Source organism: Sturnira hondurensis, unplaced genomic scaffold (assembly GCF_014824575.4).
Source record: "Sturnira hondurensis isolate 20B ecotype Veracruz unplaced genomic scaffold, ASM1482457v3 Scaffold0022566, whole genome shotgun sequence".
NCBI lineage: Eukaryota > Metazoa > Chordata > Mammalia > Chiroptera > Phyllostomidae > Sturnira > Sturnira hondurensis.
The window spans coordinates 11,844,584-11,859,478 of NW_028095197.1; positions in this window are offsets into that span (position 1 = coordinate 11,844,584).

The following is a 14,895-nucleotide window of genomic DNA, read 5'->3' on the forward strand; positions in this document are numbered from 1 at the left end:
GAATTCCATTGTGTAAATGTACCATAGTTTTTTATACACTCATTTACTGATGGGTACCTAGGTTGCTTCCAACTCTTGGTTATTGTAAATTGTGTTGCTATGAACATTGGGGTGCATAGATTTTATTTATTTATCTTTAGAGAGGGGAAAGGAGGGAGAAAGAGAGGAAGAGAAATAGCAGTGTGAGGTTGCCTCTCCAGCGCCCCCTGCTGGGGACCTGGCCTGCAACCCAGGTATTTATCCTGACTGGGAATCAAACAGGTCAACCCTTTGGTTCTCAGTCCGGTGCTCAATCCACTGAGCCACACCAGCCAGGGCAGAAAAATTTTTTTTTAAACTGGTGTCTTGAGATTCCTAAGTGAAATCAAGAGGCTACTATTGCCTCTTGTAGGAAAAAAATAATTGTAAATTAGGTAAATACCTTGATAAATTAAAAGGAAATAGTGTTTCCTTTTTCCTGGAACAAAAGAGGAGTCATTGGAAAACTTTTTCTCTGACTCTTATGCTTGTGACTCAAATACCGGGTTCACTGAAGCAGCTCCAGAAGATCCCTCACTTTGCAATCTCCCACCCTTGCCTACCACGCTACCTACCTGCTACCATTTTTCCTATTCCCCCATCTTTGTCTTCAGATGGCACCTGCTATCTGATGCTCAGGCTTCGCCTCTCTTGCCATTTTTCACTCTTCTCCCAGGAAAACCTACCCCTTTAAAAACCTTCCTATTTACTTTTGGATCCGTAATTTTTCTTTTGGGTTTTGTATTGTGCTGTCTGTGTTTATGTGTGTCTATGTATGTCTCTTATAGATACGATATCATTAGATATTACTCCTAATTGATTTGTAAATTCAAATTTAGATCGCAAAAGGGCCTTATTCATTTGGCTTAAAACAAATGAGCACTCATACAAATTAGAGAAATAACAGAAATTAACAATTGTTTTTAAAGTGCATGTGATCTAGAATTAATGTATAGTAAATAAAAACTAGCTTAATTAAGCTAGTTAGTTTAATTAAGGACATGCAGTTGTCTACCGCTGTCTAGCTTCGGAGCTGACAGACCAAATGGAAAACCAAGGTATGAAGTGGAGAACTTGATGTGTCATTTTACAGTTGCAGAAGGGCACAAGATGCCTCGTATTGAGATCCAGACACTTGTGATGAAGACTGATGAGGATGTTATGGTGATTGAAAATGATTACATAAAGAAAATAAAATGTGCATTTGGTAACAGAAGGTATGAGGAGTGGAAATATATTTTTATTGAAGAGAAAGGAAGTTATTTTTCTAAAGTAAATGATTGTTCTGGAATAAGCAATAAGAAAAAAAGAAAAAAGATGAAAGGTTTGTGAACGTTGCAGAAAGTTTGTCTGTGTTGCAGAAGGTCCATGAAAAAAGAAACTTGAGAAAGAAATGTATATATGGTCAAACTAAAATTGGAATGGATTTATTTAATTTAGAGTATGCTGATACAGAATAGGAATTTGGGCTTCTCCCTTTGTTAAATGGACATGAGTTTTATTCTGTACTTGTGGTATGCTCAGTAGGAAATTGTAAAGGGAAAGCAAAGATGTGCTCTGTATCACCAGGGCTTTGATTGTTTAGGTAAAACAAACCTTAATATTTAAAAAGCTAAATTTTACTTCTAATCATTTACCTTTCTGTAGTAACTTGTGAAGTTTTTTAAGTGAACAATTAAATGCATAATTAAAATAAAGGAATCTCTCTTTAGAAAAGGGGGAAATGATAGTAATTAGGCCTTTTTCATGTTTGGAAATGGTTTTCAATTCAGTTGCCCTCAAGGATAAAAACGTATTAATGATGATCCATATGTATTCTCATTGGGTAGAAGCAGTCCCATGTTGAAAGGCTACAGCCACAGCAGTTATGAGAATAATTCTAGAAAGGATTTTTCTTGCTTGGAAAATTTCCACAGAGTCCCATAGGGACAGGGGAACCTATTTTACTAGACAAATTCTATGTCAGCTATGCAGAACTTGGCTGATAGGGAGCATTTCCATTGCCGCTTATCACCCGCAGACCTCCGGTTTTATAGGACAAACTAACAGGATAGGTAAAACTCAGTTGGTAACACTTACTGAATTTTATGATCTGCCTTGGCCTAAATCCTTTCACTTGGTATTGCTTATCTTGAGATCTGTTTCTTTTGGTAACCATTGATTGTTCGTTTCTAAAATTCTTACTAGAAGACCTATCCTGTGAAGCTAGATGGAGGAATATGTGAATCTGCCTTATTAAGAAGACCTTCAAACTTATTTCAAGAGACTAATAAAAGCTGTTGAAATTAATGCAAGCTCATAGGGCAGTCTTCCCACAGCGCACTCCCAGAAGACCAAGATACTTGAACATCATGGTCTATAACCTGGATACATGGTCCATCGAAAAAGACATCTCCACTAGGACTCCCTCCAGTCTCACTGGAATGGACCATACAGGGTATTGTTAACTGATGCTTGAGTTGCAAAGTTTTAAAGAGATATGTTTTTATTTTAAATGGTTCCCAACCTTGTACTTCATTTACCTGATTGAATATCTCAGCCTGTAGGAGACCTCAACATTAAAGTTATTCAGAACCTAAAGCCACTCAAAAAGCCAATGGCATTCAAAACAGATGCTTTTCCTAGGATCCAAGGACTGGGCCAGTAAGGTCAACTCTGGCTGTGTGTGACTTAGGTTTTATTTCATAGTTGCTAATTATATGTTCTAGTTATTCCCTGTTATAAACCCTTAACTATACAGTACTTCCTGATTTTTGCTGTTTTAACCTTTGTAAATGGGAAACCCTAGGCATAGATGAATTGTTATATAGTGCTTTCAAACCTTAGCCTCCTCATGAAATCTATCTGAATGCTGGATTGCCTTCCAATGCCTGTTTCTACCTCTGGTAAAATAGATGGTCCCATTGTTATTTCTTTTTTTTTTTTTAAAGAAATACTAGATACAGAAATAATTGAGGCCTTATTTTTTTTTAAAGATTTTATTTACTTATCTTTAGAGAGGAAGGGAAGGAGAGAAGGAGAGAAACATCAATGTATGGTTGCTTCTGGTGAGTCCCTTGCTGGGAACCGGCCAGCAACCCAGGCATGTGCCCTGACTGGGAATCGAACCGCGATCGTATGGTTCGCAGGCCCGTGCTCAATCCGCTGAGCTACACCAGCCAGGGCTCCGTTGTTATTTCTGTCCTCAGTTTCTCCACTATCCTTAACTTTGCTGTTGATTTCACCATACCTTTCTCTTCTGAATGAATGAGGTTAAATTGCAGGAAGGAGTTCTACCTTTCCCCTGTATCTGCCTAAATTCATCTTGTGTATTGGCCACTCTCTGTCCAGGTGGGACCAACCACTAATTCCCACAGCTGGATTAGTTGCTAGCCACCCCTTATCGCATTGATACCTATATCTTAAAGGCATTTAAGATATGCCTAAAATTGCACCTGTTTCAATCCTGACTTCTGTCTGACTCCCCCATGTAAGGCTATTGTGAATTGAAACAGCCCACACTGTCAAGAACCTAAATGTTCACCCACAGTGTTCAAACATCCTGGGAAGCACTTCTAGAGGGCTGGTCCAACCAGACTGAGCTCTGGTTGGAAAATGTTCACCCTTTCTGTTAATGAATGTGTAAGTGAACACACCCTAGCAGGCACCCTTTGTGCCTCCACAGGTTTTATTTTATTTTCTGTACATACGTCATAAATCAGCTTTGGGCATTTGATTGTCTGGAATTGGAGGCTGACTGGACAGTGCCTTTTGGGTCACTTGGCATCATCTTTTACTCTCAGAGTGATTAGCAGCCATCCCTCCAACTTCTTTTCAGAAAAAAAAAGAGGGCCCTATCAATGGTAGATTATTACCCCGATGAGGCGCCCTCTGTGTATGAGGACGACCCCTGTGGCCTTTCTGTGGGATGTGACTTGCCAGCAGGTGTTAGGAGGATGGGGGTGATTGCTTTCTCAGAACTGCTCTTTCATGGGGTGGCTTTGGTATTGCTCAATTAGATATAATGATGTGAAGTAACCAGAACCATCAACTGAATTGCTTGCTCAACAGCCAGAGCCATCTGAGCCCAGCCAACATCTTTAGACTCCCACGCATGAGTAGTCCTTGACAGCAGAGTCCCCCTTGATGGTGGGCTCGCAGCCCAAGGAGGAGTTGGTGTCACAGCCAACGTCTCCTCCTGTACCTAAACAAACACTTCTTCCAGGCAGAGTGAGAAACAACCAAACTTGTTAACCTCACCAGGTTTGTTAAGGGGCATGTCAGTTTCACTTCTGGTGTCAATGGCTGGTTAGGATTTACATTTTCTGACATTTTCATTTGGCTCCCAATTGTGCTTAGCTGTTTTAAGATCTGGGTTGCAAATTGTCGTTCTAATTTGTTCAATATGTTTCAGTGTCAAGATATTGATGTTCTGTATAACCAGATGTTTAAAACCTCCTGCAAAAACTTGAGTAATGGCTGCGTGGAGGATAGAAATGATCTATCAAGCCACTGTATCACCTCCATGTTTGCAATTCATAATGGTTATGATGCCAAATACCTTTTGTCAATCACCCCTGATTCCTTGTACGAACTGAGTGTCTTTGACTTTCCCAAACCGTTATGGCTGCTTTTGTAAGAGAGTATGAGTTTTTTGAGCTTGACAGCTGCCTGAGAGACGCATGAACAAATGGCCATAGTTGCTCTGTTGGCTACGGCCTCGGCCACGGGGCCTAGAGGAAACCAGAGCAGGTAGCCAGGGCTGCTCTGGCTTTGACACGTGATAGACTGTGACTTGATTGATCACCATCACTGTCTGTGGACAGGTTCTGATCTAAAGGAGAGAGATGTGGACCCTAAGAATGAAGTTACCTACTAAGAAGTGCTCCTGGTGGCTAACTGGGCTCAAACATTAAAAAAACAGAACCTGGGTAGCCATGTCTACACAGGGGCTTCTCATGCAAACTGCACTTCAGGGAAAACTCTGCCTTGAACTACCTGTCTTTCACTGAACTGCCTGCCCGCACTGTGTTCCTGCCACCTGAGCCAGCCTTTTCAAAGGCGTTCCTGGAATCCTGTTTTAAACAATAGACCTGAGGCTTTCCCTCCCCAACCCAAGTTGCGCAGCTGTTGCCCCATCGGCTCCTATACCAACTTATCAGAGCAGCTCTTCTGAACAATCAGGACAGTGCCCTTGGGCCAATTAAACTGCGAGTATTTGGAGTTCTCGTTTGCATGAGGACAGACTAATCGGGCCAGAGACGGGGACTCGCGTCTGCATAAACCAGCTCTCTCCTGGAGGAGCACACTTCCTCTTCCACTGAGGACTGAAGATTACGTTTCTCTGGCTGAGCTGAAACACAGAAGATGTCTTGCTGGTGCAGAGCACTAGCAGCCCAGCGCAGTGTGAGGCAGACCGGCAAGGAGCAGAGCGTACCAGTCTAGCTGGAGAGGGGCCTGGTCCCAGGGCCACCCATGGCCACCTCCACAGCCATGCTGTTCTCACTGTTGTGCTGCATCACTGTTGAGCTGTTTTGCACTGAATAAAGTCTCCTTCATAGCATTCCAAATTGGGGATTCCTGTTGTTGAATTGGTGCCAATGGCCACTGGGTGATGATTGCAAGGTTGAATATTTTACCTTTAGTAAATTGAAATGTCTTATACCTGTTGTTGCAGTCAGTGAATCGAGGTTCTCTATGATAAATTCTTTTGCAAATAAAGGATTATTTTTGTAAAAACAGCTTACTATAAATTGATATTTTGCTTCTTATATGGGGGCCTATCTCAGAACCACTCAGGACCACTGTAAGCTGCCTCTTAAAGTAAGTGTTTCAAATAATTAGATGGGAGAACTTCAGTCTTTTGGCTACTTATTTCCCATTTCTCCCCATCCCAACCCTCCACTTCAGGGACTGCTTCCCTCACTGGTTCTCACACAGCTCATTCTTACCTACCTTGATAATTTGCTCAGTATGTCTCTTAAGCACAGAGTTTATTTACTCTGATAATAGAATCTTTCATTGATTTTAGGGTTCAGTCCAATTTCTGCTTCCTCAAAGCTTTCCCCACACATACCCAGAATTCTCCTTTTATTCATTGAACTCTGGGAACAATGCCAGATCAATTAGCACTTGGTCAGTTTCTAGTGTTACAAGAAAATGATAACACAAAGAGGAACAACTTTTATTAAATGCTTAGTGGGTCCCAATGTTATAAACACTTAACATTCAGGCACTATTATTATCTTCCTTTTATAGATGAGAACGTAACAACTCAGAGGAATCTAGTAACATCATCGAGGCCACCCAGCTGGGTAGTGGGGGGGCTGTTTGACTCCTGTGCCTGAGCTCCTGCCCACTCTTGTGTCTCCATCTATGGCCTGAACGCGTGCATTAGTTAGAAGCACTTACGTGGGTACTGTTTAAAAGGCAAATTGCTGAACCCACCCAGATCTGCTGTCTTAGAATCCATGGGTCTAGGTGTGGAGCCTGGGAATCTGCATCTTAACAAGCTTTTCAAGGGGTTCTTACAGATTGTGTTTTGACAGCTATTGCACATACTTTGCTGACTTTTCATTTTTATATTAACCTCTCTAATCAGACTAAACATTTTCAGGCCAGGGATTATGTTATCTGCCAACTTCTGAATTCTAAAAATCCCAAAGTCTGCAATAGACATTTAGACACTTGCTACACGTTTACTCAATACTTGGATTTTTGATGTAGGCAGCAGGATTAAATGTATTCATTAACAGTGAGAAATGTTCAGTATGGTGGAACTTCCAATTAAAGCATTTAGTAATAATGAAAGGCCGTGCAGAGTTAGAACCCAGAGTTAGGGCTCAGCTTCTTGAATACTCAGTTCTGACTGACAATGACTCACTAAATACTCATTTCCTGCTTCAGTTTGCCTGCCTTTAAAATTGAGATTTTAGTAATAAAGGAACAGAGATATTGGTAAGAATTACAATTAGAATGTAGAATTTTAATAATACTACTAACATACTATTTAGAAATTGAAGATCATCAGCTAACTTATTATCTGAGTGAGATCACGTAGGGGCCACAAAAGCACTCCACATCCATGCTGACAAAACGGCAGCAGTTCAGTTAGATATTAAGGGGCCACACACAGCTTTCCTCTACCCACCGGCTGTTCTTGATCGTTGTTGGGCAAGCTGCTAGAAGCCCGGCACTGCTGTGGGGGGACAGGGTGTTCTCCTTGTCCACATCATCTGGTCCATTATCTTAGACTTATCTTCCAATCCAGTCTCCTAGTTTTGGAGATGAGCCATGCAATTTCCTAAGGTAAAGCCAGAATCGTAATCCAGAACTTAGACCAGATTCGATGTTCTCCCACTACAACATGCTGCCTCCTTCATAACACATGTCATTGAACATATGAGCAAAAAAAAAAATCTAGTTAATATGTAAATAAGGCCAATAACACAGAAAAGATACTTATTCTCCATTTGTTTTTGCTCCTGAAGGACCACAGGTTAGTGTACAAGCTATTTAAATATTTTGCACTTTTACTCAAAATTTTGACAAACTAAACCTTTATTTTTAATCTGAATGCTAACTATATCACTAGGCACTTGTTACCATTGAACTTTAACAATTGGGTAATGTCCAATGAATAGTTTAAACCTTGTGGATTATTATCCTGCTTAAGTGTGTTGCTAATTCTAATCAAAATTTTGTTTAAGGAATAGTATTGGAAACAACAAATGGAAAATGTGAACATCACCTACATACTCTGTGGAGGATGGAAAATGTCTCATATTTATTCAGAGACCAGTGGACTGAGGGCAGTCAGCAGAGTCAGCACCCACCTCTGCACCTTTGTCTTTCTGGGAGTCCTTTGTTAAGGTTTTGCCATGACATATCTGCCCATTATCTGCCTCTAAATGTTTTAGATTTTTATGTAGAGATTTACTTATTATATTTAGATATTTACATAGGTATCCCTAAAAGGGGCAGTTTAAACATTGTAAAAGTATGTAATTCAGTTGTTTCTGAAGGATATACATACTCCAAAAAGCTTCACCCTGTAGAAGTCTCAGGTTGTGTTAACCAGTGTACGTGCACTGTTGAAGCCCATCCAAATGAGAGATGAATTCAGCAGCCTTGTTCCTTTAATGGACTCCTTGCCCAAAATGAAACTGGCCAGCCAATGGTATTTATCTTAGTGGGTGTTAGATTTTATATCACAAAGTGATGGTGTAGTGTCATAAACAAAGCTCAAAAGTGCTGACTTTTAAAGGCAGTTGGGTTTTTTTTACTCGCTGCTGTTTCATAGCTTTGTATAAAATGCTAATGCCGTGATATTTGTAGAACTATTATATCATTTTAATGAAAGAGTAACAGTTACTCATCTGAGTGTATTTCCCTTGCAGAATTCTTTAGTAGTTGATTATAATGGCAAGGAGTTTTAATTTTTTTTTAAGCTCCACAATTTGGTCCCACATGGAACCAGATCCCATTTATTTTAGTGTAGTTTGTCTCCAAGTTGAATGGAGCCAGATCCATCGACAGCATTTGTTGTCCCAAATCTAGGCTCATTTGCCTCATGACCCCACTTAATTTGATGTATAGTCCAGGCAAGCCAAGCCTGCTCTTCTTGAGAAATAGGGCTTTCTGCTTCCCTTTTAAGTGTTCAGGGGTATATAGTCATGCATTTTCATCTACTGAAGAATGATCTTAATTGCCATTACAACTGATCAAGGAAAAATTTTGGGCTTTAAAACTTTATCTTGTGATCATGTAAAAAAAAAACCGCTGGGATTGGTTCCTATTGTGGGACCCTATGTAGCATATGCTTCATACCAGGGCGTCTGTGAGGGGAAATGGCTGGAGATTCCTCACAGTGCACAGTTTAGCTCTGTGGACAGTGGGATTAGGTCTGCAGTCCCAGCTGGTCGCCGCTCTACCAACCCGCAGCTTCTACAGTGGAAATGATTCCTGTCTCCCCCTCTCTTCTCTCTCTCTGTCTTTTCAGACAGAAGCCCCCACTTACAGATAAATCTTATTTCATGAACAGAAATTTTATTTCAGAAAATTGCATCCCTGGTGCCCTCAAATGCTTGGGATACACAGATTCGGCTTCATTGTTGACATATTTTAACCCTTACAAACTTGTATGTACTTGTGAATTTACTTTGCTTACCGTCTATAAACTTTTCTTTACTTTCATAGTTTTTCTTTTGAACCAACTAATCTCATCATCATTCTACTCTAAGGTAAGGGGTTTTACTGCTGAAATGGTCGATTGTTCAGATGGGGCTTTTCTTTTCCCCAGGGTTGTCTTGAGCATAGATATAAAATATTGCAGAGAGATGTGGAAACCAGAATGTATTCCCTCAGCCTGAGCTGATTGTTTACTAAACCTACTATCGGGAACAACAGTGCTTTTTCTGCATTGTGTCTAGCTTTGATTAATCATTGTGGAAATAATTTCCTTCTAAAATGATGCCTGTACAGTATCACTCCAAGGATATAACAATGAAATTAGTGTCCTTTTAATTCCCTGATGTTCCATAGATTGACCATTCACACAATGTTATTGATTAGATGAAACACGTCTGTTTAGGTTCTCATTGGTGGCCTAGTTTACTATATTCCATCATTCACAATGAAAGGGCTACAGTTTCTGTTTGTATTTGTGTAGGTGCTGAATGAAGTGTGTACAATTATTAATATCAGATAGCTCATCAAAATACAATTTTTTCTGTTAAAATGTCACATTTTGGGGGGTTGATGTTTTAATCATTTATTACTTTTTAAAAAAATATATTTTATTGATTATACCATTACAGTTGTTCTCTTCCCCCCCTTCATTCCCCTCCACCCACACACTCCCTCCCCCACCATTCTCCCCCCCTTAGTTTATAACCACGTGTCTCAAGTTCTTTAGATTCTATATTTCCCCCACTATTCTTGCCTTCCCCCTATCTATTTTCTACCTACTGTCTATGCACAGGCCCCTGGGGCCTGCGTGGTCCGTCTCACTGTGCGCGAATGTGTGACTGCGGTCAGTCTGCCCCGCACCCCGACTGGTTCCAGGCTGCTTGTGCGCCTAGGTGGTCTGTTCTGCCCGACCCTGCTCGCTGCTGGCTCTGCCCCTCTTACCATCCCCGTTGAATGGTTAGTGGTTGTCGGACTTCCGTATAATTCAGTTTTCTGTTTTTTGCTGTGTCTTTGTTCTCCAAACCATTGTTGTATTCAAACTTGGTTGTGGGAGAAGGCACAGTGTTTCCACTTACGCCTCCATCTTGGTGGAAGTCTCCCATTTATTACTTTTTAAGAACTGTAATAAAAGTGAATTGAAAATCACTTTGGCATTTAATCCTATATATCATTAGCTATACATTAAACTTCAGGGGTCTGATACTACTAAGAAAAACCAACAGTTATGTAGTGATGAAAGTTTATAAAACATTTGCACAAATACTTGCCCTTCACAACAACTCTGTAAGGTACATTTGTAATTCCAGTTTGACTGTTAAGAATACTGAGGTTTTTAGTAGTAAAACAGATGTTTGGTTCTTTTCCTTTTCCAGTTTTATTGAGTTATAACTGACAAATAAAATTAAATATGTTTAAAGTGTACAATGTGATGATCTGGTGTTTTTGGTGATCTGTTTTGTGAAATGATTACCACCATNATCATTCTACTCTAAGGTAAGGGGTTTTACTGCTGAAATGGTCGATTGTTCAGATGGGGCTTTTCTTTTCCCCAGGGTTGTCTTGAGCATAGATATAAAATATTGCAGAGAGATGTGGAAACCAGAATGTATTCCCTCAGCCTGAGCTGATTGTTCACTAAACCTACTATCGGGAACAACAGTGCTTTTTCTGTATTGTGTCTAGCTTTGATTAATCGTTGTGGAAATAATTTTCTTCTAAAATGATGCCTGTACAGTATCACTCCAAGGATGTAACAATGAAATTAGTGTCCTTTTAATTCCCTGATGTTCCATAGATTGACCATTCACACAATGTTATTGATTAGATGAAACACATCTGTTTAGGTTCTCATTGGTGGCCTAGTTTACTATATTCCATCATTCACAATGAAAGGGCTACAGTTTCTGTTTGTATTTGTGTAGGTGCTGAATGAAGTGTGTACAATTATGAATATCAGATAGCTCATCAAAATACAATTTTTTCTGTTAAAATGTCACATTTTGGGGGGTTGATGTTTTAATCATTTATTACTTTTTAAGAACTGTAATAAAAGTGAATTGAAAATCACTTTGGCATTTAATCCTATTTATCCTATATTTAATCCTATATTAGCTATACATTAAACTTCAGGGGTCTGATACTACTAAGAGAATCCAACAGTTATGTAGTGATGAAAGTTTATAAAACATTTGCACAAATACTTGCCCTTCACAACAACTCTGTAAGGTACATTTGTAATTCCAGTTTGACTATTAAGAATACTGAGGTTTTTAGTAGTAAAACAGATGTTTGGTTCTTTTCCTTTTCCAGTTTTATTGAGTTACAACTGACAAATAAAATTAAATATGTTTAAAGTGTACAATGTGATGATCTGGTGTTTTGGTGATCTGCTTTGTGAAATGATTACCACCATCAGGTTAATTATCATGGGTGTTGGCTTCAGACCAGTGTCATAGACGTCATTTACTGTATGTTGCTGAATAACCTGAAAAATTAAATATAAATTGTTTGTTACTAGGAAATAAGGATGAATATAAAGACTGAATATGAATATAAATAAGGATGAATATTTTGCATGTGGTATTTTGGTCACAGCAGGACTAGGGTGTTTCCAGAAAGTTGTCCACCAGGTGTGCTCTGTTATATCATGGGTAGATAGACCTCGTTGTCATGAACTTGGGTGCATTTTATCTTTATGTATTTACTTAAACGTATTTTTAGTTTAAGTATAGTTGGTATACAACTTACATCGGTTATGTTAGTTTCAGGTGTACAGTACAGCAATTTGACTTACCTATACCTTACAGTGTAATGACCCCACTAATGAGATGCATTTTAGATGGTGCCTGTGCCATTGCCGGTCCAGCTCCTGCCCACAAAAAGGCCAGGGTTCTGTCAATGAGGTGTAAGGTAAGCAAGGACTTTTGATAGGAGAGTGTTGTAGGACCACAGAGTCAAAGGCCAGAAAGGACCCCACTGACCATGGTCATTTTCTCCTTCTTTGAAGAAGCCTTAAATAGGGAGAGCAGCTGGCTGTTACTGTGGGTGACTTTGAGCACAGAAAAACTCTCCTAATTTTCAGTGCTTCTCCCTTCAGCAGGGTTGGTCTTCTTGTCCCTCACCTATTTCAGATAGAAGAATCTTTCTGTTGGGTAATAGCCATTTGGCAGAAATATCTGCGGAATTTGTAGTCATGACATATTTTTTCATGTGTAAACAAATTAGTGTTCTCCAGGTTGTCTCTTCCTCCTTTCCTTCTTGTAGACATTTTTCCTGGGCAATTCTGTGCATTCCCAAGTGTTCAAATATTGTAATACGCTGGATTCTTGCTTCTGTAGCACATCATCACCCTGATACTCCAGGCTTATTGTTTTTTTCAAATTTAAATCCAGTTCATAATCCCATCCCTCAAATGTTCTCCCGTTTCTTTATCTTCATGAATGGCACCTGTGTCTCATCAACTGCATAAGTTAGGAGCCTCAGTGTGTCTCCTCCCACATGTAAAGTGGGTTATTAAGTTGTGTTGACTCTACCCGTCACAGGTACTGGGGCTGCCTCTTTCCTCCTCTCCGTGACTGCGGCCCGGCCTGAGCCCCCACCCTCTCTTGCATGGGCCGTCGTAACTGACCTGGGTGGCGCTGGTCTCTGTGCCGTGGTTCTCTCCTCTCAGTTTATCCTTTGCATTCTTATCACTGACTTTACAGAACTAATTAAAACCTTTGAATGAATTCCCTTAAGTTCAAGTTCAGTTTCCTAAGATTATGGTCAAAGACCTTCACAATCCGATTCCATTTTAACAACAACCAAATATATATGTATGTATAGAGGTGTATGTTTATATATCCATATATGAGTACATACATCATGTGTATATATATGTACACATGTGCATATATAGTTTAGCTTATTTTTGCTATTTCCTGCCATTTTACATATGTGCTAATCACACTAGACAACCTATAATTCCTCAAGTGCAAAGTATATATTCAAGCCTTCTTGCCTTTCTTTCTTCCTATATGTTAATATTCTATTTATGCTCTATAATCAACCTCAAATTTATCATCTCCTTGTGAAACCTCTCTTGACCATTCCTACTCAATTCCTTGTTCGACCTTGTGTTCCCAGGGGGAGTGAATTTCTGAATTTTTTTCCCTTGCTATAGAATGGACTCAAGCATTACATTCAGAGTGGTTTCAATCATTGCAATTCTGCCCACTCTGGAAGGAGGGAAGTAATCAAGATTTGTTCATGAGGCTCTGTCAATAGTCTATTAACCTTAGCTGGGATGGTCTGATTTCTCCTCATCTGAACACATCACATCCCTTTTATTTTCAGACTTTTATGGTTAACCCGACCTGGACAAAACTGTTGCCAAAGCTGGGGCAGGAACTAGTTGTGTAATCCAGGCTCTTCAGATAGAATTATTCAGTTTCTATGAATTTCTTATTTCTCAGCCTTCATATTACGGGTTTTTCTGATTCCGCGCCTGACCTAACTTGAGATGGCTGAATCTGTGCGGTTGGCCACCTGCCTGATTATTTTCTTCTGTCAATTACCTGCCATCTGAATCCCTGGGTATTGGACTGCTGCCATCTGTACCTGCCATGCCTTTTGGTTATCTGCCAAGCTGTCCAGTATCATGTGCTTCTGTGGTCATCTGAAATCCTTTACCTTGACTCTCCTTGTACTGACCAGTGACCTCTAGCTCAGAATCTTGGGAGCCAAACCCATAATTTGTTACCTTTGAGGGGAAATATACTTGTAATTAGAATATAGCTACTTGTAATTAGAATATATAATGGATTTATTCTTTTTGTTGAAAATGGAGAACATGACTGAGAAAATGAGGCCTCAGGTAATTTTGATAGAGACAAGAAGTAGGGAATGGGAAACGTCTGGCATTCAGGGGATCGACACGGGATAGTAGTGTGGTATCCAGGGAAAGGCACCCCAGAAAGGGTGAGGAGACATCCAAGACAACTTCAACTCTTTCAGTATTTGTCCTGGGGCCAGAATGAGTTCCAGCTGTATATGCCCTTACTATCCAACATAAAATAGGACTCTCTCACGATAGATAAAAATTTACTAGCTAATTTATTTCAACTTTGGAGTTGGGACAAAGTCTAATCATTTAAATACATAAAAAAGCTCTATGTATCTCTTTGGGCATGTTATTACACTTTCCAGGACCTAGCACCTGAAACATGGTTATTGAGAACAATAAAAACTTAATTAGAATATTTCATTTCATAGAAAAATTCAAATTTAACAGCACAAATTTATAGTATACAATTTATTTTTGAAGTATTGTTTAAGGTGGGACAATGTCCTTCCTATTTATTGGTAGGAGAAAGTATTCAAAGATTTGCAGTGAAATAACGTGACTTGAATAGACATGGTTTGGGTCTACTAAGTATCTGGAGACACTGGCTGTCAGGGAGTGAGTGGGATCTTTTCACCAGGCCCAGGTCAGGGGTTGAAGAAAACTTGTCTAGTGATAGAGGCTTGGCCTGAAGCAGGAACCCAACAGTCTCAGATTTATTCTGATAGGAAAAGGTGGGGACAACTCCAGGTAATCCAGAATCAGTGTAGGGTGATTGACCATTGTTTTGGGACATCTCCCCATACCTATATTGAGAAAGTGGAGAGAAATGCAGATCCTAGGGAAAGAGGCTGGAAAGAACGGTAATCCAGGAGGCAGTATGATGC